We start from the raw sequence: 26,023 nt of genomic DNA on the forward strand, positions 1-26,023 counted from the left end.
TTTACTTTTCTTCTTTTCCAATTTTTGACAGAAATATGAGGAAATCGACTCTGAATCAAGAACAATTTTTCAGAGCTGTTTGCCTTCACTTCATTGTTACGCGTGTCAGCAAAAGCATGCTGGGAGTCTCTCAGAGGGGACAGGCATCCTGCAGACACCTCACCAACCGTGGCTCCTGAGGGCAGCAAGGGTTGTCTGCTGCAGCAGAACTGGCAGGAGCTGGGCTTGGCAGGGCTGGTCTCCACTGCTGCTTGTTTTGATAGACCTCTTTTCAAGTAGACCCAGAAGGTTCAGGGAACACGATCTTCAGTTCTATGAACATCAAACAGCTTCATATGGCCACATATTCCTCTTTCAAAAGAAGAGGTGCAGGGCAGTTCTCCAGTAAATGCACTAAAATCAGTCTGCAGCAGCTCTAAAATTAGTAGGAATTGTGTGCCTCTTCTCTCGTGGCAGGTCACCCACAAGACCAAGAAAGCCTAAATCTTAATCTGTTTTGCAGTTAAAGTATTGTGTGAAGCATGCAGGATCTGTCCTCAGGGTGGACTGGTAAAAAGACAAAAGACAGGTCACTACCCTATTAATCCCTATTACAGATGTTATCTAGGAAAAAACTGTTCCCTTAAATTTGTATTTCTGTGTTATCCTTTGCCCTTGGGTCAACTCAGCCTTGACTTTCAGCAACTGGTATGTTCACCAAGGAATAAAAAGTTATACAACTAACCCAATCCTCTGTTAGAGTAATGAGAAAATCTTGTTGTATGTTGCTGGTGGGTTTTTTGTTAAATCATGGCCCTTGCTATTCATTAAAATTCAAGTGGTGAAAAGCCAATAAATTATTACCAAAAGGAAATTTAAACAACTTTCTCTGAGGAAGGACTGCATACAGTAGGCTGAAACCTCCTTCAAGTTAATTGCAACACAGTTCACTAATGAAACTTTCCATCTATTAAATCTTAACAGGCATAACTATAAAAATGGCGCCAAGCTCTCTCTCCTGCCTCAGAATGCCCCAGACAGCATCTGCAGAGACTTTCACACTTATTGTCGTCACAGGGATTAGTAATTATTCTTAAGTAGCAATGGCAACAAATAACTAATTTAACTAATTTCAAACTGGTTATGGAGTTTTAATATTAATTTGCACGCTATAGCTGGCTGTAGGAAATACCGTAGCTCTGGTACCTGGTTCTTACTGAGTACCTTGAAGCAGATCCGACCAAAAGTTCTCTGAAGTCAACAGGAATCATCTTCCTTTGCTTTCACTGAGCTCAGAACTAGGGTCAGTATTGGCAAGGGCATCACCAGCACTTCATCCAAGACCTGTGTTTGCTTTTGAGGAAAAAAGAAATAAATTCCATCCCTTCACACCCATTCAAAAGACACCACGTAGTACTGCTGAAGGGTGACATCTCTCCTGGCACATAGCATGTTGCAAGGAATGTCTTCGCTTGTTCATGACTCTGTAGACCATCTTGATCCACCCACTGCTCTTAATCTTGCACTTAATTTCAATCAGTCATTTTCACACATCATATTTGAAGTAAACTAGAATGCCCACATTGATAGGACAAGTGAAAGATCTCATATATGGTCTGATTTCAGCAAGCTGAAGCCAGGAAGAAAATTTAGCTCCAATATATGCAAGTTTGACTCCTTGAAACTGAAGTATTAATTAGTGGGGGGAAAAAAAAAAAAAAAAAGAAGTAGTATTTTTTGCCAAATTTTTTTTGCTCAATAACTTTGTTGTTCCTCCTTTGACTCCTTGTACTGGAGAAATCAGAGTGCATAATTTCTGGATAACCTTATCATCTCAGTCATTGAACATTAACAATCAGGGAAAAAACAGATCACATTCACAAGTTTATCTTAATAATTACTTGGAAACATCATTTGCTCCAGTATGGCTTAAAAGGTGCACAGTGAAAACTTAAGCACTCCTGTCTCCCCTTAATTTGCCTTCCTAATTCAAGTAATAAAGTTCCATCATATTACACTGAGGAAGGAAATATTCCATGATATTGTACAAGTTGCAGTAATACTGAGTTAATTACACATCATACATAAATTCTAAATAGAATTTCTAAATAAAAACCACAAATATGTTTTTATTATCCATATCTTATAATTGGCAAGTACTAACAAAGTGCATGGCACTAAGTAGCATCCAAATAAGAGCGGCTGAAATAATATAGCCTGACATACAGGTAAAAAAGATTTTAAGAATTTTAAAGCATAATTATTCAATACTTCTCCAAAGCTTATCCAAATTTTAGAGGTCATTTTAACAGGCAATATATATTATTAATGTATTTGAGCAGGCTCAAAACTTAGCCAGAGAAATGGCATAGTACCTGAAATGAGGAATTCCTGACTCCACACAGAAAAAGGGAAAAAATCACATTTCTCAAGTTTTATATGAAAGGGTTTTTAAAGCAGTTGCCAAATATTTCGTTTCGTACTTAAAATAAGAAGCTGTAACTCAGCTTCAGCTTTTCATTGAGAAGGAATGACAAATAACTTGGGTTTACAGCAACTACTTGTTTATATTAATAAAAATATTAATGCTCAGCTAAGTTTTTCCTTTGTATGAAATAATCCTGGAGTAATTTCATGGCTGCAAGGTGCCAATAGCTATAATGCTGAGCTGTTCTGGGAGAGGAAGTGATTGCAGAAAGGAGGGTTGAAGCTGTAGAGTGGAAAAAAATCCTGTACTGCTTTATTTTATTTTAGTAACAGATGCTAACATTAGATGCCTTGAAATAGCTTTTATATTTTTACTGAGACAAAGGGAGAAAGTCAGGGTGTGCAGATCTCATACTCCTGAGAGCTTCCCTGGGAGTATTTTGCTTAAACAAGTCTTGGCAACCCATCAGCATCTCAGTTCAGGGGCAAATGCAGAGATGAACTATTAAGAGTTCACTAATGAGTTCTGGATCTAGCAAACAATTTCCATGAAAAAGTACAGTGCTATCTCTACACATCAGATAAAACCCCACTTGAACTCCAAGAGCTGTTAACTGACTTGCATATGCAAGTAAAAGTCCTGAAGTGATTTTCAAATTCTTCCACCTTTAAGATTAGTCCAGGCAAGCTGTACTTAAATGTTACTTACTAACATGACACTGAACTACCCATAACATTAGAACATTCCCTTGGCAGGACAGCTTGAAGTTACCAGTTAGAAACCAACATGAGTTCACACAAGCTCAAAGGAAATTTTACTCCACCAAGGCTCACATCAAAATGTAAAAATCCCTTTACTGAAGGTGGGTGCAGTCAGGTAACTGTAGGGTGAAGCTTTTTCCCCTCTTGAAGGTCAACATCATCTTTTTGTCTCTCCACACAAAATTAACTGTTGCTGCTGAGTATCATAGATCAAGGCAACTCTGCAGATTTCTGGTCCCACAAGGAACCAAGTTGTCATGAGAAGCACAGCAGTCCCAAGGCACAGCAAAGCAGTTGGCTCTTCCTGTGAGTCTTTCACAAGAGAAACTGGGAATAAAAAATTACATTAAAAAAATAAATAGACTATCCTCTAGTTTTCAACTGGCATCCTATTTTCTCAATTTCTGTTTTTCAGACCAAGCTTTTCCATCTTGGAGCTGCCTTCATTTTCTGTATAGTATATTTTTGGTAGCAAACAATAAATAAAAGTTTCATCTGGATTATTTTGATAGCTCTTTATCTATCCAAAGGGTACAATCAAGGCATTTCAATTTGTATTTTGAATAAAGATACTAGGAAGTGAGATTATCCAGCATAAATCTACCTCTATCATCCCATTAACCAATTTTGAAGTATGAGCTTAAAGTAATGCTTATAAAGCTAATTCAGATGTGAGATTAACTTCACACAAATTTCTATAGCAAAGAATTTCTTCCCAGTATACAAATGCAAACACACCATTACAACCTCATGAGAAACCTACAAGTACCCTGCTTGTGTCCAACTTCACCCGTCTTTGGCATTTTTCTCTGTTTAGTCCCTTCTGTTTGTACTTTTGTACAGTTCCATTTTTCTGTTCCTTTGAACTCCCATTTGTAATTCTATTGACTAGATGAAACATTACATTAAGACAGAGATAGTCCATGACATCAACAAGGCCACATACTGTTCAGGGTCCTGTAGCACCTGGTTAAAGAGGAAGGTTGTGATGGAGCAGCAGCTGCCAAAAGCAAGAGCAGGCAGTAGGGGCGAAGGAGGAGGAGCAGAGCCTTGTCCTTATCTGTGGCAGGTCTAGTGGCAGGTAATGCTCAGCCTTCCTCTCATCTTCCTCTCTTTAACCAAAACTTGAAAAATTACTTGAAACTTCAACTCTTGCTTATTATCTCTGTCGGAGTCCATACAATTATATGTAAACTTTTTGTTGTTGCATTTCATGAGAGCCTACAAGAATCTATGAATACCAGTGTGGTATGATTTGGAAAAGTATGTACATACACTTAAGGAAAATGAAAAATGGGATAAGACTGTGGTGTTCAACCTTTACTACACTGCATGATGGATGGGGAGCAGCTCTACAAGAATTTACAAATACTGCATGTTGACTTGGTTGCTTAAAATGTTTATTGTATTACTGTATTTAGTTAAATCAACAGGACCTATTGGGAAAAGAAGGAAGAATCACTCAGAATAAGCCACTCCAATATAACTTGTTAGAGCTAGTTAAGAAAAAATGCCTAAACTATTTACTGTGAAGATTCTTCCTCCCGGACACAACAGCAGTGTAAGTCTTTCTTGCCAGGTGAAGTCACCACTGGGACCAGAGTAAGGGACACTCATTTTCTCTATAGGTAGGAAGTCAACAGGGAGTTTTTCACACAGTGCACAGCTGCCAAAGCTTTTAGATTTGCCATGTTTCATTTGAGCCTAGAGACTGACCAACTTACAGGCAAGGTTGAGAGACAGTACGATTCCAACAGTATAGATTTTTTTTCCTTCGAATTTTTAATTTCTATGGTTAAAAGTACTTAGGCATCACCACTATTTTATTATAGCATATCCCCCACTAGGGAAGTAGTATTATTAACCCAAGTAGACACCCTGGGCTGTTTTCATACATGTCATTTTTGCTGTGTTGGTTAACAACAAAACATCCATCAGTTATTAATATTAAACCAGAACTTAGAACTACAACAACATTGTTTAAAATAAAAAAAAAAAATTTACTTTATTACTTTGCTTTACAAAAAGTCCAGTTGTTTTAATAAAAGAAAAAAAATAGTGTCAATATTGCTGTTAAATGAAAGTTTTGAGCTTTTTCTGTAATACATGAAACAAGACTTAAAATTTATATCTGAAATAAATTAGATTAGAAAAAATAACTTAGATTGAAAAATATATTAGATTGGAAAAAAAAATCCTATACTGAGAGCATAGTGTCTATAAGACGCTAGTAAATTTTATATCCAGAACTAATTATTTTAAAGGTATATAATTTTTTTTCATTTTAGAGGATCATAGTTTTAACCAGACCTTTGTCATTTGTGTGTTTGTTTCTAGAAATCTTTACCTTCTTAGTAGTGTCATTGGAATTAAAAAGAAAAAGAAAAGTCATTATTATGAATTTGTGCATATACCTCTGTATATAACAAGCAAGTTTTCATTCAAAGAAAAACATTCAAGTGCACTTAGCACACATTAATTTGCCAAAAATACAGATAAGCAGTCCATATGAGAACTAAAACTGCTGTCCAGTTATAAAAATTTCTAATGCAGTCTCCAAAAAATATGCACACAAAACCAACTCCATACCCAGATGCAGCCCTGGTGCAGATGGGCACAGCTGGCCGGCAGGCACCTGTTGGGAAGCTGTGGGTGCTGATGCCTTGTTTGCCCATCCAGCCCCAGCAGCCAGAGGGCATCAGGGATAGGCAGGTGGCAAGGGCTGGCTGCTGTCCTGCAAAGGCCATTTCTAGAACAACAGGTTGTGTCAGTTAATAGTTTTCTGGGTAATAGACAATCAGCTGTTCACACAAGTCATATCAGACCCGGCCAACCCCACCATCACCCTGATCATTAAGCACTTACTCCTTGCTTTCACCTCCTAGCAGAGTGGAAAGGGCAGCATGACAAGCAATAATGGTTGATCATTTCTTCCTAAGCAGTTTCTAGGGTAAGATACCAAAGGTCCACCCCTACTACTCATTGGTCTACAGGGCACTGCATGAGGCTGAATTGCCTTTTTTTGTAGCCTCATGACACATTTGTGCCCATGTTTTGCCCTGTTAAAGAAATATATTTCAATTACACAGCATCAGGCGCAGGGTTGAAGGAATGTATTTGTTATTCAAGTTTGCCTTTTTACCACCCAAACTGAACTAGGCATCCTTTTGGACAACAGCTTGGTCAGTTATCCACAAGAAGCCACCTTTGTTATCTCTTTTTCCTCTGAATGGTTGTGTTACCCTCTGCACAGGGCTGCACCTTGAAATCAGTCCGAGTGCAAAGACTCCAGATGCAGTTTATGCACCAAGGCACGTTGTCAGGAGCACACAACAGGAGGGCCCTTAAGCCAGTGTGGGTGTCACTGAGACAGAGTTTAGAGGACCCAGCTATACACTACAAGCACCACAGAAGGTCTGCAGCTGCCTGAGCCGAGGGGCTCACCACCTCCTATGTGACACCGCCAAGAGAGGCACTTGAGGTGGAAAGCTTCAGATGGCTGTTTGCAAGGTGTTGTTTGTGGGGCCTGGGAGGGTCTGGTACTTGTTCCCTCACACTCAGTCCCGAGCGGCCAAATCTCTTGCCTTCCCAGACATTCTGCAAAAGCTGTACATTTAATAGGGCTTGCAAAAAGACTAAGGGTTTGCTTCTCAAATAAAGAAGGGATGAAAGGAACTTTCCTGGGGTTGTGCTGGCTCAGTTCCTGTTTGATTGACTGCTCATGCTGTTGCATTGGAGGTTATTAGAGCTGGTAAAAAACACAATTTCTGTCCCACAGGAATTTCTTATACTTGGACATTTGTTTTCATTCTGAAACAGCATCAAAAATTTCAAAATAATGAATACTTTCATGGAATGAGTGGTCCCAAAAATAAAGAAATTTCATTGTGCGTGTGTGCATACATTTGTGTGCGCATGAATGCATTTTCATTCCAAAGATCTAACCCCTTTTTGTCCCCTAGACAGTCACAGGGGTTTACAAGAGTTTTACTTCCAGATTCAATTCATCATATCAGTATTCTAGCCGATTGACCCAGTTCCTTGGGAAGACCAGAGTGCAATGGTGAGCTGCCAACAAAATGCTTTTCTTCTTGCTCCCTAGGTTCCCTGACCTGTTTATGTCTTAGATACACAGGGAACATAAAGTAATTCCTTAAATATTTCTCCAGAACATTCAGTAAGCACCCAGCTTGCAACATCTAGCTCTTACATCCCCATTTGTTTATGGTCCTTTTATGGGATACACTGAAATGAGACAAGCAGATGACCAAAAACTGTGAACCTCAGTGTCCTCAGGTGTCAAATGGTCCTTTGGGGCTACAGACATCCCAGGCAGCTCAGAGCAGTCTTTATGCCAGCTAATCCAATCCTACTTTTTGCTTAGTCCCAGTGCAACAAAATTCACCTCCTTTTACCTAACATGGTTTTAGCTGACTGTGGACTAATCAAGAACCAGCAGCTGACAGAAATGGGCAGGCAGTGACCTGCAGTGGTTGTCCAGCACAGTAACTGCTGCTCACATAATGACTGCTTTGTCTTGTTCTTTTCTTTCTCTTCTATAATAGTAACCTACAGCCTAAAGTGGACAAGTGACATTCTGTTCATCTCCAAAACCACAAAATGAAGGAACAAACTGTCCTATCTTCTCATCTTTCCAGGTTGCAATGAGAACCTCGTTACCGGTTTTCACCATTCATCTCTCACCCACAGATTCACCCATCCCTGGCTAAATCATATAGCACTAAGGTTAATATTACTGCATCTCAGCCTAATAGGTGGAATTCAGCTGTGCAAGTGTCTCTTGGCTTAAAATAGTCTTTGTGAAGTGCTATGCTTTAGGGAAATAATGTTAGCAAAGAAATGTCAGATTTTGCTCTCATCATTGAAGAACAAAATCTAACAAGAGTGGTTGTCAGCTATTATGCTTTTGTACTGAAAAATTGTACAATCCTTTTAAGTTACATATAATGATTTTATAGCCTTTTAACAAGAGAAGCACCACCGGGTAGGATTTTAACAGGGGAAACAGGATTGGAGATTTATTTATTTATTTTAAGCCAGCTGAATTCCCCAAGTTCTTCCTTGATTTAAGCCATCGTCTGTATTACAAACAGAAGAGATTATAACCATCTAAAGCAGCCACAGTTTTGATAAAACTCTCCTAAGCAATGATGATCCTACAATGTTCAGACAAGTCAGGGGTCAATATGACCTTATTTGCCTGTGCCTTTCATTAGGAGCACTCTTTCTGCAGTACCATACTTCTGGTACCTCCAAATACACAGAGGATTCATGCTTCAGTTCTGCATGTATTAAGAATGCAGCCATAGCAACTACTAGCATTAATGAACTATTTGCTTATGCAGTAATAATTAACTTCCATTACATTACTTTGTGTGATTACTTTCTTAATTGCCTGAATTATGCATCCATTTAATATTTAATAACCATTCTCAGAAATCAGACACTGGTAAAAAAACAAATTGCTCACAGTTTCCTTGCAATAATTAAGCTCACAAGAATAAATGAAACCTTTTAAAAATGAATGCCTTGTGATTATATCCTTGCATATAGAACAAGATCCTAAATTAGCTATTTATTAAGTCTAAATTTAAGACCAAATAGTACATTTTTCACTTATGCCTTGGGAAATCAACCTATACAGTACCTGACATCACCAGTATAATTAAGTGCCATCTATTTACTTTGAGAGTCACGAATACTGCATTAGTATTTAGAACATTCAGAAGTGTGTGTGCGGAAATCTTTTAAAATGCCTCCTTGGAAAAATAGCATCTTCTTTACCTGAAGTAGCTGCTTAGTTGTGCTTAAAGTACTGGAAAGATCTGTGAAGCGTAAATAGACTTCTGATGGGGAGGGCTGGGAAGGATTTTTTTGGTCATGTTTTAATTTACATACAAACAATAGAAATACAGTTCTACAGCCTGAGAAAGAGATCAGGCTTACCAAACAGGATGAATTTCATTGTTGTATATGAAAATAATGTTTACAATCAAAACCAAGCAGTCTGACCTACTTGTTTTCTCATGTTGTCATCTGTCTCTCCCTGAGCCCTCATGCCCCACTAGCATCCAAGCAAAGCCACATGCTGATTTGCAAACTGATAATACCATTACATTATTTCACATCAGCTTTGTTTCCCAGTGCCTTGCAATGAAGTCACTGGCTTAAATAAAATGTTTTATCATAGTTTGTTTAGATGAAGAGAGTCTACTGGGCTGGATAAGACATAACCATTGTGAGGGTTTTGTTTTGCCTTTTTTTTTTTCCTTGAGTTGCATCTGCAAAACAGCTCTACCATTCCATGTTGATTATGGTAGCCACGTCCAGATGTGTTTATCCGAACCATAATGCTGCTTGGCTGAAGCTATAGGGACACCAGCATGTTACCCCCTCTTGTTTTATATGCACATGCACCACAAATAGAATGTATACAATAAAAAACACACTCCAGGCATCCTGCATCCAAATAAACCAATCTAATAAAGGAAATAATTGAAGAGCTTATCTAGAAGATTCAGGTGAGGGAGCAGGGGCTGCTCTCCCCTTTGCCCATACACGTGGATCATTTTCAGCAAGAAACACAGGGAACTGCAGGGAGCCAGAGAGGGAGGGACGATGCCTGTTTGGGGTGTCAGGAGCCACAATGGCTGTGAGCCTGAGATCCAAAACTGAGCTAAATTGATGCCAATCTCACTGGCTGTTGTTACAGTGGGCAGCATCATTAGAATTTGCTTTTTAAATGATCTCTCAGCCTGTAAGCCTGAGAGCTGCTAGCAAGGCAAGGTTAGAAAGAAAATGATGGCAGCATGTTGATGCTTCACAGACCTCATGATAGTTTCCGTCTGTCATTATTTACGTCTGACTAGATGCGTCATGTCAGGTACCTAGAAGGCACTTTAATATGAAGCTCTTGTTTTCCTCTGCTTTTTCACATCCAGACTGGGTACTATTATTTTTTTTGCATCACTACACTTAGGTGAAGCTTGCTTCAATCTCTCCGTAATGACACACAAAGAAATAAAAATCGTTTAGCTCATGTTATTAAACATGCTTCTATTCTAACAGAACTCTTCAACATTGTTCACAAAATGGTGAACTTAAATCAATAAAGAGACATCTATCAAAAGGTCAACTTAATTTTATTCTTTCAGTTTCTTTATCAATATTTTAAGTAGAACTATTTCTTCATTTAGCTTTCAGTAGATTTTGTATTAGTAGACTGCTGTAGCAACTGATAGATTTAATGTTTAACAGCATTTAGTAGTTCAATTAACATGTTGCTAATATTGCTTTATAATGCAATGAGTTCTGTAAGAGACAATGTAAATAAGGCTAGAGCTATCAAGTATGTGTCAGTTTTGCCATTATACTACCTCTTGGCAATTCAGATTCAAAGGATTCATTGCCACTGGTTTGGGATGAAAAGTGTAATTCACTCCTGAGTAATCCAGCCAGCCTTGACTTTGATCTAATAACTTTTTACAACAATGATGGCTCATGAAATGGAAAAGGGCCAGATCCTTCAAGCCTTCCTGCAGACAAAGCTCTCGTTCAGAGGCACGCTGCCTCTAAGCATGGATTTCCCTCCTGAATGAGCTTGGGAGGCCACAAAATGCCCTTCAAACCCATTCCTCTGCCATTCTACCATGTCCCAGGAAGGGACTCAGCCAACACCTTTTTTTTTTTTCCCCTCTCTCTCTCTTTTTTTTTTTTTTTTTTTTTTTTTTTAAGTATTTGAGCCCAAAAATAGAATTTCAATCACTCTGTGCACTGACTTTGTGGATTAATTGTATGAACTTATTAATTCAATTTTTTTCTAATCCTTTGGCTCACCAAGCCCACTGTTTTGTGTTTGTCATATGTGAAATTAAGTGACAAGCTCTTTGCAAACTTCCATTTAGCTGGACTGTAGGGGATGTAGCACAGCTTTGGGTGCAGTAAAACAATCAACAGCTCAGCATCACAAAAAAATATTCAGTAACATTTGATCGGCTGGATTTTTTTCACTTATGTTTGGATTTCAGAAGTTAGAAAATAGGGTAAATTCAAAATACCTTTAACCAGTTAACACCATATTTGCATTGTGTACATTATGGAGCTTTTTTTATAACTTTTTTTTTTTCTTAAAAGTACAGCTGGAAGGGTAAAGTATTTGTTTCATACGTGTCTCACACTATCATCTGTAAAATTTAGTAGAGGAGCTAAGCTTCTGTAAGCATTATTTATCCAAATGAAGTTTTAAAGGTCACCAAGTTTTCTTCATATTAGACAGTAAAAGGTAGTTTAAAATTTTTTAATGGGAAAATTGATGTTACCAGATCAAAAACCATTTCCTCGTAATCTCTAAAATGACATTTACCTTCAGATGGGCCTCAGACAAAGAAAAGATACTGCTTTCCTGAAGTTACAAGTACAGCTGGCTGAGTCACTCATTGAGCCAAATTCAACATACATTATTTGCACTTTTTGGTTCCTGAAAAGCCCACAGATGGATCATAGTTATTAGAAAGGTGCTGGATCTTTGACTCTCTGTGACAAAACTACTTAGAGGAATTTTAAGCTCAGAATAATATATGAGTGGCCCATTCTGTGAGGCTGTTTGTTATTAAATATTTGCATAATTTGATTGATCAACTAAATAATAGAAATTATTTTTTCTGTGACCCGCTGGGGTAATATTAGCCCTGCAAAGACACTACTGGTTTGTCCCCATGGATGCTGCCCCTAATGGTTAATTCTTCAGGAAGCATAAGTTTTTCTTTTTTTTTTTTTTTTTTTTTTTCTGGTATAAGCCATAGTGCTCTGATTGAACTTTGTAAGCAGTAGCTTAACATCGCTTTGCATTCTCCCGGCATTGTAAACATAGGGAAGATGAGCTCTGTTTTCTTTTTCTGGACAGAGTGAAAGGATTTCATAAGAAATAAATCCATTTCCCAACACTGGCACTTAAAGTGTAAAAATGGATGTTGTAAATGAAACTCTGAAGGTAACTAACTGTGCTTACTATCAGAAAGACTGTAACACAAAAAGCTCCCCTGTACATAATTTATGATGACCACATTTACATTTCTGCAAAGAAATCTTTATTTTACCTCTTATTCTGATCTCATTAGTAAATATTAATACAGCAATACAGTTGCTCCTCATGTTTCTCATTTATATCACACAGTGTGCATGTGCCCTATGTTTTTGTGCAAGATCTGTTACAATTACTGTAGAGCACGAGACAATAGGGCACCAAATGACAGCAACAGCTCTGGACAGTCCCTAAAAGTAATGGTATAAAGCTGCAGACTGGATTATAGCTGGTAAAACACTGGGGAAAGAGGAGTGGGGGGAGTTTTGGTTTAGGGTTCTTTTTCGTTGTTGCTGGTTTGGTTCCCCACACCCCCACCAGAATCACTGCCATGAAGAGGGTCTGAACTGCACTGTCTGATTCTCATGATCTTAAGACCACTCAAGAGACCAATGGTGAGCGGTGTCAGGTGCCTGCAATGGCCACCACCAGAGAAGGCAGTTTTGTGCCATGCAGGACAGGGCCTTTTGTGAAGCAAAAACCAGAGGGTGTTCCTCAATTTTCCCTTAACCTAGAATTTAAAATAAATAAATAAAAGAAAACCCATATTTGCCATTTAAAGTCCAAGGGCAAGCCTTTTCCTTTGCTTAACTTCATACATTTCGAAATTCAAATGCGGAGTTTCTCAAAGTTTTACCAGCTCTGTATGCTAAACGTATCTCAAGGTCTTTGGCATCTTACATTGGAAATTTATGGATTGTAGATCACTAGCAACAGTTAATATTTGTAAATTTAGCTGTAGCCTCCATGTAGTTCTAAGTGCCTTCTTTCCCACCCCCCCACCCGCTACAAATTCCACAAAAGAGTTATCCTGTGGTTGCAGTAGCCAGCAGAGCTCAGGAGAGAGGAGCAGTGAGCAGTAGGTGGCAGTCAAGGCACTGAACTATTTCCATACTTCTCTTAACACTGAATCATTGTTAAGAGTAACGTGAAAACAGTATCTTTTGTGCTTTTAAAGGCATCATTTTCAAAATTATCTTCTCAGGGGCTTCAGGGTCTACAAGCAGTAATGGATAGCAACATGTTTCAGATGGAGAGCATGAGAAGTCCCTCAACTCAGTTGCCTGATTTCAGTTCTGAGTTTGGTCTCAGGTTTTTGGGGAGTGTTTTCTGTAGTTACAGGAAGGTTCTTCTGATGTGAAGAGGTGCCATGATAGTCCAACACTGTCCTAAGGCTGAATGTCATGGGTAGCACAAGCATACACAGGATTTGTTCCCTTATAGTAACAAAGACAGCCCAGATGGGACACAGCTGGGTCAGCAGGTCTGCCCACATGCAGACTAATGGGTTAAAATCAGAGCCCTCTCTTCACAGGCATGTGGAAAACACAAAAACACACTGAATTAATGTTTCATTTCACTTTTTATAGCGCACACACTGAGAAAAGCAATTTAACATCATCTCAATCTTTTTCCTCCTATTGAAGTGGCAAATATCATTAAACACAAGTGTCTAGCACCCAGAAAAAGTTACACAGCAGCACAGATATGTCACACTCACAGCAGGACTATTAATCAGAGACACGCTCACCACACACACACACATCGCAGCATATCTCCTAATGGGTCAGCATCAGAAAGTTCTCAGGTGTCTTCTATACCAATTTTCAGCAATACTCCAGTGACAGATCAGACCAAAATTTGGATTCATATTTCATAAAATATTGGCAGTTCCATGAATCCATTTTCTAAGTAAAATTCTTTTACCTTATTCATCAACCCTTGCATGAAGAAAGTAAACCAGAACTAAACTGAGAGAAGTAAGAGACATTTTTTAATTCTTAGAGGCAGAAAACAGTGGGTCTCTAGTTACCTTTTTAAAATTACTGAAGCTATATGACTAACAGTCCTCCTAACCCCACTTCCAGTTCCTGAAGTATTTTGTTTGTAAAAGAATATTATTAAGGTTACTTTTTCTGCATTTAAGAGACTGAAGGAGATAAGAAGTGAGGAGAGGTGTGCATTAACATTTCACCTTCAGGTGGATTACTCAGGTTCCTTCCCTATGGGTAAACTGTCATAAGTTTCATTTTTTTCCTACAGTAATGTAGGATAGCTCTGGGAAACCATTTTTTGTTTCTTGACTTCCCTGCAATTGTAGTTGGAGTAGAAATGTTACGAGCTTTGTGAGCACAGAAATGGCCCAACTAAACCCCTCTACACCTGTTAGTAAGTACGTATCGCTCAACAGAATCATCTAAAGAACACAAGGAAGCTTGACTTTTTATAGTGATTAAGAGTACCTTCAATTTGAACTGTGAGTTTTGTCACATAATCTGGAACAAGATGATGCAACATGGCAAATTTACAGAATAAACTATCAGGTGTGTGCAGCATTATCTAAAACTGTGTTTCATTTGGAGGTGTCTTTTTACAAGGATAAATATAAGCTGATATTTCAGAGCTTTAACTGATTGAAGGGCTGACTGAGGACACCCTCCATATTTTAGAAATATTTCATCAAGGGCTCAAGAACGGGGATGTATCCATGTCATCCTTCTTCAGCAAGGAAAAAAAACCCAAAAAATAAAATTAAAAAAAAAAAGAGAAAGAAATTAAAGTTCTGTTGCCTGGGTTGTACAGTGAAATACAGTGATAACAGAAGGCAGAGTCTGGGCAAACTATTAGGTTTCTTTTTCCCCTGGAAAAACTGAAGAAATAGCTATTACTGTAGAGTAATAGTCCTCATTACAAAAATAACAAAAAGAAATATTAATCACCTTTATTCTTTCAATTATCTAAGCTTTCTCTTTTCCATTTTGCTATATTCAGAGCTATATGACATTTCCAAACTTCAGAACGAAAACTTGGAAGCCTGACTAGGATTAACTTTGTAACAAAACAAGTCACAAACTCAAGTCACCAGCTGTAACATCATGCCACAGGCTGCTTGGGGACCATTGGTACCTCAGAACTCTTTCTGTTAATGCTGGTTGCTGCAAGAAGGCAGTCAGGGACCATCAGGTGGGAAAAACTACTAACTTCCAATTGAACATATATAGAAAGACCCCTGAGCAGGCAGTTCCATATAAAATAATGCATAACCACACAGAATTGCTAACTTAGACCCCTGAGCAGCATCAGCATGACTGAATAGCTCTGAGGATGCAGCACACTAAGGTCCCAAGACCAGGTGAAGGTTCAGCCTGCTTAGAGACCTCTGTGCAAGTCTCTTCACCTTTAGAGATCTTCTACAGCACCAGCTGAGAACTCACCATCAGCTACTTACAGTGGTTCAACACCTACCAGATGTCTAAGAAACAAAATCTTTCTTTTTTTACATGAAGTTTTCCTTCATAAGCATACACTAAGCAGTACCACTGTTTGGTATGAATGGTACTTTTACTAACTTTATACTAATAGTTGTCACTGTTTTCAAATTGTTATTGTGAAGGATTGCAAAAGAAAAGAATAAAATCAAAATGAGGACAGAAACCATTTACAAGCTGGCAGGGACTGCTGGACAACTGTGTTTTACCAATACTTTCATAGGCATACTAATATGAAAACGATGTCAGAGCAAGCCAGTTTCTACATTTTTCTAGACCTGAGTTAAACAGTTATTTAAAAAAAAAAAAAAAAAAAAAAACAACAAACACCAAAACCAAAAACAACATCATCACTTGCCTGAACACAATAGCTGACATTGCAACATTGCATGGTACTAACAATGTATTTTAAAGATAAATGCACACTCCTGATGCATTTCAAGCTATTGCTAAACTATATGTATAAGCCAATACTGTAGAAGAATACTTAAATAGGACATAACACTTCTGGCTGCATAATGCAGACTAACAGAGATAACATAGTAAGTGAACACCGAGCTGGAAATACTTCATTTATTTTCCTTGCAATCTATATACTTAAGGTATTTTGTGTTTTTCTGCCTTTTTGAAAGAAATAGTCAGTAAGAACATTTCCTTGTACCAAATAAAAGTTTCCTATAATATACGAATAAAATGTCAGATGGGCCTTCCAATGGTCTAATTCTTCTCTCCCCACTGCTTGCTGGGTTTCTCACCCTGCAGCTTCCTTTGAAGACAGACATATTGATCGAGGAATAGGTATAAAAGAGCAGGAAAAAATAGTTTACTCATAAACAAGCTAAAAGTTTTGCTTTTCTGGACTTTTAGAAGGTTTTTCTTTCATAGGAGGGAAATCATGAACACTGAGGAATAAGTATGGGTAATAACAGAGTTTGGGAATAACTGAGTAGGTGTTTTTGCTTGGGCAGCCTACAAGACGATCAGGAGATTTAAGTCACCTTTGGAAGTCATACTCTCCTTAGTTTTAGCAGATTGGAAAAAGCAATTTATTTTGTAAGACACATTTTCATTTTCGTTGAATTTACTAATCATCTTTCACAATGCAACACAGGTCTTTGGCATATTTGTCATAGCTTTGGTTCTTTGTGGTGCACACCTGCAAGTCACAAGACAGAGTGCCACTGAGGCAACCGTGTGCACCAACAGCTCAAAGAGAGAGAGACACGCATTATGGAGGTGATCAGTATTGCCCAGAGACAACATAACCTGCCAGGTGAAACAGATTGCCTATTACATTAGAAACCAGTCTGCAAAGAGCACATGCCACAGGTATGCACTACTGAGTTTATCCAAGCATTCCACTGCACATCTAACTCTATCTATAAAATGACAGAAGAAGCTTGTTTACCATCCCAAGTAGGAATGTTTATCACTCTTGAACTTGTGTTTGCTATATAACTACCTGTCCTCTCCAGGCAATGGCCACAGGTTTTAACAACAAAACTCCAACACATGGAAAAAAAAAATAAATAAAATCCTTCACCATGAGAGCAGAGAAAGGGGTCCCCAGAGAGGCTGCAGAAGCAAAGCCCTTCCCTGTCTTTCCATCAGAGTCAAACACAGAACTTTCAAATCAACTTATGTGCTCAAGACTACTTCACTGCATTGGTTGACATTTAGTCAGTTATATTTTCCCTCAAATGTCAACTTATGCTCTGCTAGAACAGATGGGACCTACTACAATAGCAACTAGCAGTTTATTTTTAGAGCTTTCAGCAATTAACTGGACCACTTTTTGCCTTGGGCTCAGCCTTTTTCCCTCTCCATACACATCCAGCACCCACTCCCTACACCTGAGATAAGCAGCATGCTTTTCTCTTTCATAATTTTGACATCAACCACCTCAAGAGAAATACTGAATTCAGTATTTATCTGTTTTATTCAGCAGAAACATTCTGATTTGGTGAATGGAAGACATGAAAGGTGTAATGTTCCAAAAAAGTAGCTGGAAAATTCAAGAGAACTCTTTGCTCATCTCAGTTACTGTTTCACAGGCTTATACACTTGGTGATTGTGCACATTTCCTTTGCTCCCTTTCTAGAAATTGCATTGTCATATTTGCCACATACATTACATTATTTTGTTTTCCTCATCCATAGTGGTTAGATTTCAGTCCTGAGCAACACTGTTCCAGTAAATCAGCATGCCCTTCTTGAACAACAGATAAGAAAAATATCTGATCCATCATTCGGACATAGCATTCTATTTATCGTGATTGAGCAATACTTCTTTCCCTAATTGAATAACTATATGGTGAAATGAATGCTTACAGGCAGTAACAACACACATGAAATGCAAATAGAGCTGGCTTTAGAAAAAGTGTAAAAGTAGGAAGGAGGGCATTTTTTTCCTCCAAACTTTATGACTATGTATATTTGGAGGAGGTTCCAACCAAAAATCCTTGACTCCTGCCTGTGAATACCCATGTTGGTTTGATTAAAAATGAGTATATTTTCTTCATGCAGTGAGAAACCTTTTTCATAACTGCATGCTCATTATTCAAACTTAGTTTGAGAACAAGAGATCACACCCCAGGACAGAGTTAATGTTTTAAATTGCTCTGGTCTGAGAGCCAAGGACACTCTGAACACTGCCCACAGGTGATAGGGAAGGGACATTGATGGGGCAGAGCTTGACTGATATCCAGACTGAACAATAAGAGTACTCCATCCCATTAGTGTCATGCTGCATATGTAAGGAGAATCAGGGTCTTCCTGTCTCTCTCTCTCTGGCACTTTCTTGCTTTCTGAGGTTCTCCTCTGGTTGGTTTTCTTTGGAGGCAGGGAAGTTCGGTTCAGAACGTTTCATTAGGCTTTTTGCCATTTTGCAGAGGTCTCTGGGCTTTTCTGCCTTTTTCCTCTCTTCTCTCTCCAAGATCAGCTGTTCAAGACCAGGTGCTGCTTCCTGGGACTGGCTGCTTGGTGTGGACAGAGTTTGTGAGAAATTGCCTTGAGTAGCTTTTTATTTTTATTTTATATGTATATTTATTAGTAGTGTATTAGTATTTTGTTATTTTTTTAACCTGTGTTTATCTCAATTCAAGTTTCTCCCTTCCTTTTTGATTCTCTCCCCTGTTTGGGTTGGTGAGGAGGCATATAAGTGAGCAGCTATCATGGTTGTATTGCTAGCTCGGGTTAAACAACACCTCCCCCTTACGTAACTCCAAAAGCTAATTGAGGTCCTTGAATACTACTCAAATTTACAAGGTATACATTTCCTACTAGTAACATATGCTCAGAAATTCCAGCAATTACATTTAAATATGCACTATAAGCATTTAACATGATCAGGGTACAGAAGAGTGAAACAATTGGCTTGCTGTGTTAGACTCCTTTCTCCGTAATAATCTTTGCATTCTGTATTAGACAAGGAGAGTTCAAAGTCTTAGTGATATGCAATTGATGTATCAATTCCTGCATGTATACACTTTGTAGATATCTGCCAGTGCCAAAATAGTCAGTCTGTAGATCCCAATTTCCTCAAATCCACTTACCAGTCTCTAACAGAATCCAAAAGAGGACAAATATTAAAGCACAGGAAAAACATGCATGGGATTTCTAACATGCTTTACCCTTCCAGTCTCCAGCTCCCTTTCAGGAGATTTTTCAAGCTTGTAGTTTCTGCATCTAGCAATCCTTTACCAGGCATTTCATCCAATTGTTTGCCCAGTCTCCCCCAGTGCCTCCTCACAGCTTTGGCAAGGGATATTATTCACTTCTCAAAAAGATGTGTCCCCATGTGTGAACCAGTTTTCTATAAGCTTCATTTGATAATCCTTAACTCTCATGCTGAAAGAAACAATGAAAGGTCCATTCCTCTCCATCCATTCACAGTTTTGTTGACCTCTGTCATTATCACCATCAGCCATCTTTTTCCCAGGCAAGAGAACCCCAGCCTACTCAGCCCTTAACATACATCCTCTTTTCCCTTTTCTGAATCTTCTCCATCCTAATGCATCCTCACTGAAATGAGTGAGTCAGACCTATATGCAGTATCCAAGGTACAGGTGAACAATAGATTTATATGATGGCATAATGACATCATCCGTTTTGTTCTCCAGTCCTTTCCTCATCATTTCTAAAATTTTATTTGCTTTTTAGCCTGCTGTTTAACATGGGCTGATATTTTCATGGAACTATCCATCATAACCCAAGGTCTCACTCCTGAATGGCAGCAGACAGCTCAGAGCCAATAATTTTATATGTGAAGCTAGGATTGTTTTTCCTCACATGCATTACTTCACATTTATCTACACTGAATTTCATCTATTTTATTGCCCAGTCACATAGTCTCTTCAGATCCTTGTGTAATTCTTCACAGTCTGCCTTCATCCTCACTACCTTGAATAATTGTGTATCAACAGCAAACTTAGTCACCTCTCTGCTCTCCCCCTTTTCAAGACCATTCAGAAATGTGTATAAACAGCACATAACCTGTGGGACATCATTGGTGAACCCCCTCTGCTGCAGTAACTGAGCACTCACCCCTCATCTGTCCCTGTCTTTTGAGGAATTCTCACTGTGCAAGGACCTGTTTCTTATCCCAAGGCTTCTTAATTTCCTTAAGTGCCTTTGGTGAGGGAGATTATTTGGAGTTCTTTATTTGAAGAGGTCAATAAACCTAAAGGGTGGGGTGATTCAATCAATAGGTTTTTAATATTTTCTTACATGAATACCAATCCACAGAAGATAGTACTTTTAAACAGGCCTTTTTTTTTTCCAAGACAGGTTAATTTTGAGTCATTAGGGACAATACAAAACACATGAAAAAGAAAAGAGGCAGAAAACCCAGTTTCCCCTTCCTCTCTGGGACTAAAACTTAGTTCAAGTCAAACCAGGTAACCTGACCACTACAGTCTTCCACTTCCTGAACCACAAGCAGCAGCCCAGTGAATGGTGGAACTAATCCAGTCTGCTTTCCAAATGATTTATTTCTGACCAACTTTGGCACCTTATGGGGCTCAGAGCTCTGTTGGGCTCATCTCTCCTCTGTCCAGTGACCTACTGCCAAACCAGTAGAAACGAACCTGTTAAAGCTGCCAAACAGATGCAAAAGTGATTCATTTGTCTGAGCAGCACTATTTTTCACTAGCTGAAGGAGTGACAGGAGGACACAGAGGCAGTGGTTGCATAAGCCTTCTTACCGCAAGAAACAGGTTAAGCATGAAGATAAACTAAATATCTCAGTAACACAGGTATTTCTAATATACACTAGACTCATCCAAAAACATTCTAAGGTGGTACAATTATTTTTACTCTTGTATCCTGATTTAGCTATAAAATAACAGGAATGGTACTTTACATGGAATAAACATTAAGGTTTTTACAACTTCAGCTTTGGAGCTTAAATAGATTGGCCAAGAGTCTTGTCCCTTGTGCAATAAGCCAATTTCACTTTGGCATGGCAAACTGGGATTTAACCTGACTAAATGAAGCAGTGATCCATTATTAAAGACACCTGTTTGTAATTATATGTAAGTACAGTGGCTACACCAATTTCTCCACATTATTATTTTGGAAACCTTCCTTAAAGAAGTTTCTGCTTACTTATGAAGAGAGCTTATTACTTTGACACAGCCACAGCATGGACAAACACAGCCATAAATTTACCTTCAGAGACAACACTGGCAGGGAGAAGCAATACAGGACCACTTAGTGTGGGAGGTTATAGATATATGGAGCTGGCTCCAATTATCTGCTCCAAAACAGTTATTTTTGAGCAGTCTTACAGTTGTCTAACTTGAGCCTTTGTCTAAAGGAGTGAAGTTAATAATGAGTTGCCTCATATTGCCTCTGCACCCACATCCCTGCACTGTAGCTGCACAGCACCACCTCACTGGACTGTCAGGATCCACCACTACATGAGCACTTTCTGCTGAGCATCCCTGGGGACTGCACAAGCAATACAAAAATGGGCAGAGGTTCCTAATACAATCTTCGGAGAGAGGTGAAACAGGAGTTTTACAAGGTTTTCACGTCTGAGTCATTCAAATTTCAGAGATTAAGAGAATAAAGAATTCATTTCATGCACTCAGAGCAGTTTACTCAGTTTTGATACTCAAGCATGGTATAGATTTAAGATGTTAAATAAATGAAGGGTGACTTGTGATCTGACAAGTGTACTCAGTGATCACAGAAGAGCATCATTACACCAGTTCTTTATATGTAAGCAATTTAGTTTAGGGTTTGCTGCTGTATGAGGAGAACCACGTACCTTCCCATTATAAGAAGAAAATATCTTGGTACAAACCACAAAACTGAGATTAAAAAACGCAAAAGCTAGCTGCTTTGAACTTGTTCTTGTAATACTCTCCACAGTCTTCTAAAATCAACTTGGTGTCACTTCTGAGAATCTGGGCACTGCTATTTAAAAGCCTGACTACAGATCTAAAAGCCTAATTTCAAGCACTCAGATTTGAAATTTGCAGCATTACTTACTAAAAAAGGGAAATAAAGGGAGTGAAATACCTTGAAGACAATACTGGGGAAGGCATTAAAGCTGCTTGCTTGTAAATCTCACAGTATGATACTGTTCATGCAGTGAGGGAATACAAGCACTTAAAACTACAACACTTGAAGGCAACTAGAAAGATGAACTTACTGACCTGGTAACTGCTGGGATCTCTTTTCAAAGAGCAGATTCAATCACATAATAATTAAGCCCATTTGCTCATATGTATGAGTAATATAAATAGACAAAACTTATTCCAAATCATATAGGGACAGTTTTCTGGATGAAGGTGGGTGGGATTTATAAATTTTGAAGGCACAGGAAAAAAGTTTGCAAATGAAAATTTGAAAGGAAAAACATGTTCAAAATTGTGCCTTCTGAAATTAATCTTCAATTTTAGAGTGCAAGTTATCATTCTAGAACATATATAACATGGCTGTGAGGTTTTTTTGTTTGTGGATTGTTTTGGTTTTTTGGGGGTGGGGTCAGTTTTCTTTTGGTGTTGGTTGGTTTGTGGGGTTTTGGTGGCTTTTTTGGGAGGTGGGGGGGGGGTTTATATTTGTTTGTGTTTTTTGTTTGGTTTGGTTTTGTTTTAATCAGAGATGAAGTGATGACACACACTAATGGATCTGTAAGTTTTCCCCTCTTGGCTTCTTATTAGAATAGGGGAATAACAACATAGATAAAATGTACTGGTAACAATGAATCGTAGAAGTGACACAGAGCTTATGGGATAGAATGCCATTTGAAATCTGAGTCTTAAAACAATCATTTCCAGAAAAATCAGGTGCAAATGCAATATTTGTTAAAGCATCATTAACACACAGTATTAAGAACTAGGAAAAAAAACCACAGTTTGTAGTACTTCCAGACTGATAGTTTTCTGTGAGTATAACAGTACCAATATTTTAAATATTGAAATAACACTCACTTTTTAAAAAGTCTTATTTCATTCTTCCCCATCTCATTTTTCTCTTCTTTTTTTCATGGCAGAAAAATGAGCCAAGAATAGCCTTTTTATCCTCATATTTCCCTTTTGGAGTCAGGCATTTTCAGTGTTTCCAGGGGAAAGAAACAGATATATCAACCTAACAGCAGCTTAGCCCAGTACAGATTTCTTTCCCTTCCCTGACCAGCCATATGCTTTTGCCCCAGGACACATACCAGCAGCAATTACCAACGCATCTTCAGTTTAGAAGACAAAGAAGAGTGGAAATTAATGCTGAGAAGGAGCTGCAGTCCTTCACCCACACTAACATTCATGGAAACAAATTGAAACCTTTTTGTAGCAGAGTGAACGGAAGAGTTAACAAATAAGTCGTCATGTGGAGAAATACGTTCCAGTTAATCACCTATAAGATATGCACCAGCAGCTTAAACTGAAATCAGTACTCATGTTTTGTAACCTAGCTACAATAACTACTTAAGAAATTTTTGTGTGTATATAACAGCATAAGAAGCAAACACAAAGTTGTACTGTTTTCTTCCTCATTGCATCATCACAAGCTACAGCTCTTTGTCTTATTCCTGCCTAACTTGGAGGACCAACCCCGACCTGTGCTGCCAAAATGGCTATTGGCACTGAACCCCAGTGGAGTAACATTTACAGATAGTTCTCTCCAGGTTGTCATGGGCAGGAACTTCTCCTCCTGACAATATAGCTGTTTTCTGGGTTATCAAGGCTACCAAAATATTGTGTTTGAGATTACCATACTTGCACCTTTCAAAGAATTTGAAACTTCCCTATTTGGTCAGTAATTTTAGTGACCTGCATTGCAAGGTCTGTCTTGGCTCTTTTTCCCCCAGGACCACAACAATCTTAAAAGGGCCACCTTTCACTGAAGTCTCAGAAGTTAGTCAGACAAGTCTCTGGAGTACAAGAGATAATTTTCCTAAGATTTCAGCTATAGAACTCACTGCAGTAAGAGTCAAGTGAAAAGCTCAGCTTAAATCTCTGGTAGCAAAAGAATAAACTCTTCTTTACTAATTTGGCTTTCATCCAATAAGTTCTCCATCCATGCCTCTAATCTCTTACAAACACATGCAAACCCAAAGAAATAAAACTACTTCCTCTACAGTCTTGGAACGAAAGGAGAGAAAAGTACAAGAAAAAAGATTAAACCTGGTTTAATTTCTTTTTAACAAAAACAGTAGAACACTAAGGCTAGGAAAATGTGTATTAACTTGGGTCAACTTAGTTTAGTAACACAGCTGGTAACAGTAATATTCTAAGAGAGATTATACTGGTTTCCAGTAAGTCAGAATCCTTCATGACACAAGCTTTTCATGGTTAGTGTTCTAGCCACACAAAAAGACAGGTGTGTATAAGGGGACATAAAACAGCATGTGCTAGTCAAATACAATAGCTAGGAACCAGTGCCTTAAGAGTAACCTGAAGTTTTTCCTTTGCTTTTCTGTCTATTGTGGCAGTCAGTCATAAATCATATTGTTCATGTAGGCAGCCATCTCACCTATCTGACAACAAATTATCTTCTCCCTGATGAGTCAGTGATCAATAAGACAGGAGCTACAACCAGCAAACAAGCCAAAAGTTTTTTCTTCGCTATCATATTGCTCAAGTTCTCAGAAGTTGCTCTTTACCAAGGAGAGCACAGAGATTCTATGCAGAGTACCTGAAAGTAAGATTTATCATTGTTAGAGACACAAGGAAAAAAATAAAAGGCAAGAGTCAGGTTTAGTCATAGGATGACACAACAGCTACAAGTCTAGTACTCAAAGTGGACTGATCCTTTACAAAAGAAAAAAAAAAAAAACACACCACCACACACATAAAAACCAGGCAAATACTTTTTGTGCAACATCTCAAAGCTAATATTTTCATTTGCAATAGAGCCATTAGAAGACGAACATATCCAATATTAGAGAGTACTCCAGTTTCAGATTTATAAATACTTCTTTTAAATGAGTACAACATACTTCAAGAACCTGAATGTTCCCAAATTTAATGAGTATGCATAACCTGGATTAAACTTTGCATCTTGAAACCAGGTCTGGTTGTTACCAGATTGTACATGCCCATACTCTTGACTTCTTAGAAGATGAAAGGTGTTTTGGCTTTCTCTATTCAATACTGAAATTAAGAAAACAGCCAACAATAATAATTGGAAGTCACACAAAAATCCAGAGTTAACTTAAGAGAAGCTCCAGTAGTTATACGCCATTAACAAAATGTCAAGTTTTTAAATTTCATAGATATCTATAGGATTTTATAGTAGTGTCCCTGAAGATTGAATGATTCTGATGCCCTTCCTAGTTTGATGAAATAGAAGTGCCCAATATAAATTTTTTAGCTGTTTATGTTTAGAAAGGTTATATGTTTAATACAGACAGGATTTTCCTCTTTCAGCCTGTATTCCTTAGGGGGAATCAGGGCCTGCAAGGGCTGTCTAAGAGCTAAGGAACATTCATAAGGGAGCATCTAATCCTCACTGTGGAGAAAGTCACTCTGCAAATTAAAGCTAAAGAAAAAGATCATAGGTTACAGCCCAGTTGCAGAATCCTAAAATATTGTATCACTGGAATTCAATGAGTTTTTATATTGAAGGAATTTTTTTTAAGAAAACAGAACCCAGTGAAAAATAAGTAGGAATGTTAAAGCAGAAGTGGCCTTGGTTGTAAGCATTGCTTTTATTAATGCTTCATCATGAGATCATGAGACACGGAAGAAAACCACACAACACTACACACTCCCCACAAAAAAAACTCACACTTCTGCCAAATACACATCTGTAGTTTCTTTTCCCAGCAGTATGTATTCCCCCATGCCCCCCCCCCCCCAAAAAAAAATAAAAGGGGGCAGGGAGGAGCCAGGGGAAGAATGGCTTTTTAGGTACTTGAATACATTTACACTGTTGAAATTTTAACTTTCCCTTTTGAGATGTTTTTTTGAGACACCATATTCTCCAATACCTAGAACTGATTTGCAACTAGAGTGTCATAGATCTATCTAGATTCA

The 26,023-nt window shown here is 38.3% G+C and overlaps 1 long non-coding RNA gene across 1 annotated transcript in view; it reads right to left on the reverse strand.

The window, feature by feature from the left end:
• Positions 1 to 1,747: 1,747 nt before the first annotated feature.
• LOC110355779 (uncharacterized) overlaps positions 1,748 to 26,023 on the reverse strand; it is a 47,726-nt gene continuing 23,450 nt past the window's right edge. The window contains exon 3 of the long non-coding RNA XR_002408677.2: positions 1,748 to 3,495. This is a non-coding gene — a long non-coding RNA (uncharacterized LOC110355779). The remainder of the gene's footprint in view (positions 3,496 to 26,023) is intronic.

Source organism: Columba livia, chromosome 7 (genome assembly GCF_036013475.1).
Source record: "Columba livia isolate bColLiv1 breed racing homer chromosome 7, bColLiv1.pat.W.v2, whole genome shotgun sequence".
NCBI lineage: Eukaryota > Metazoa > Chordata > Aves > Columbiformes > Columbidae > Columba > Columba livia.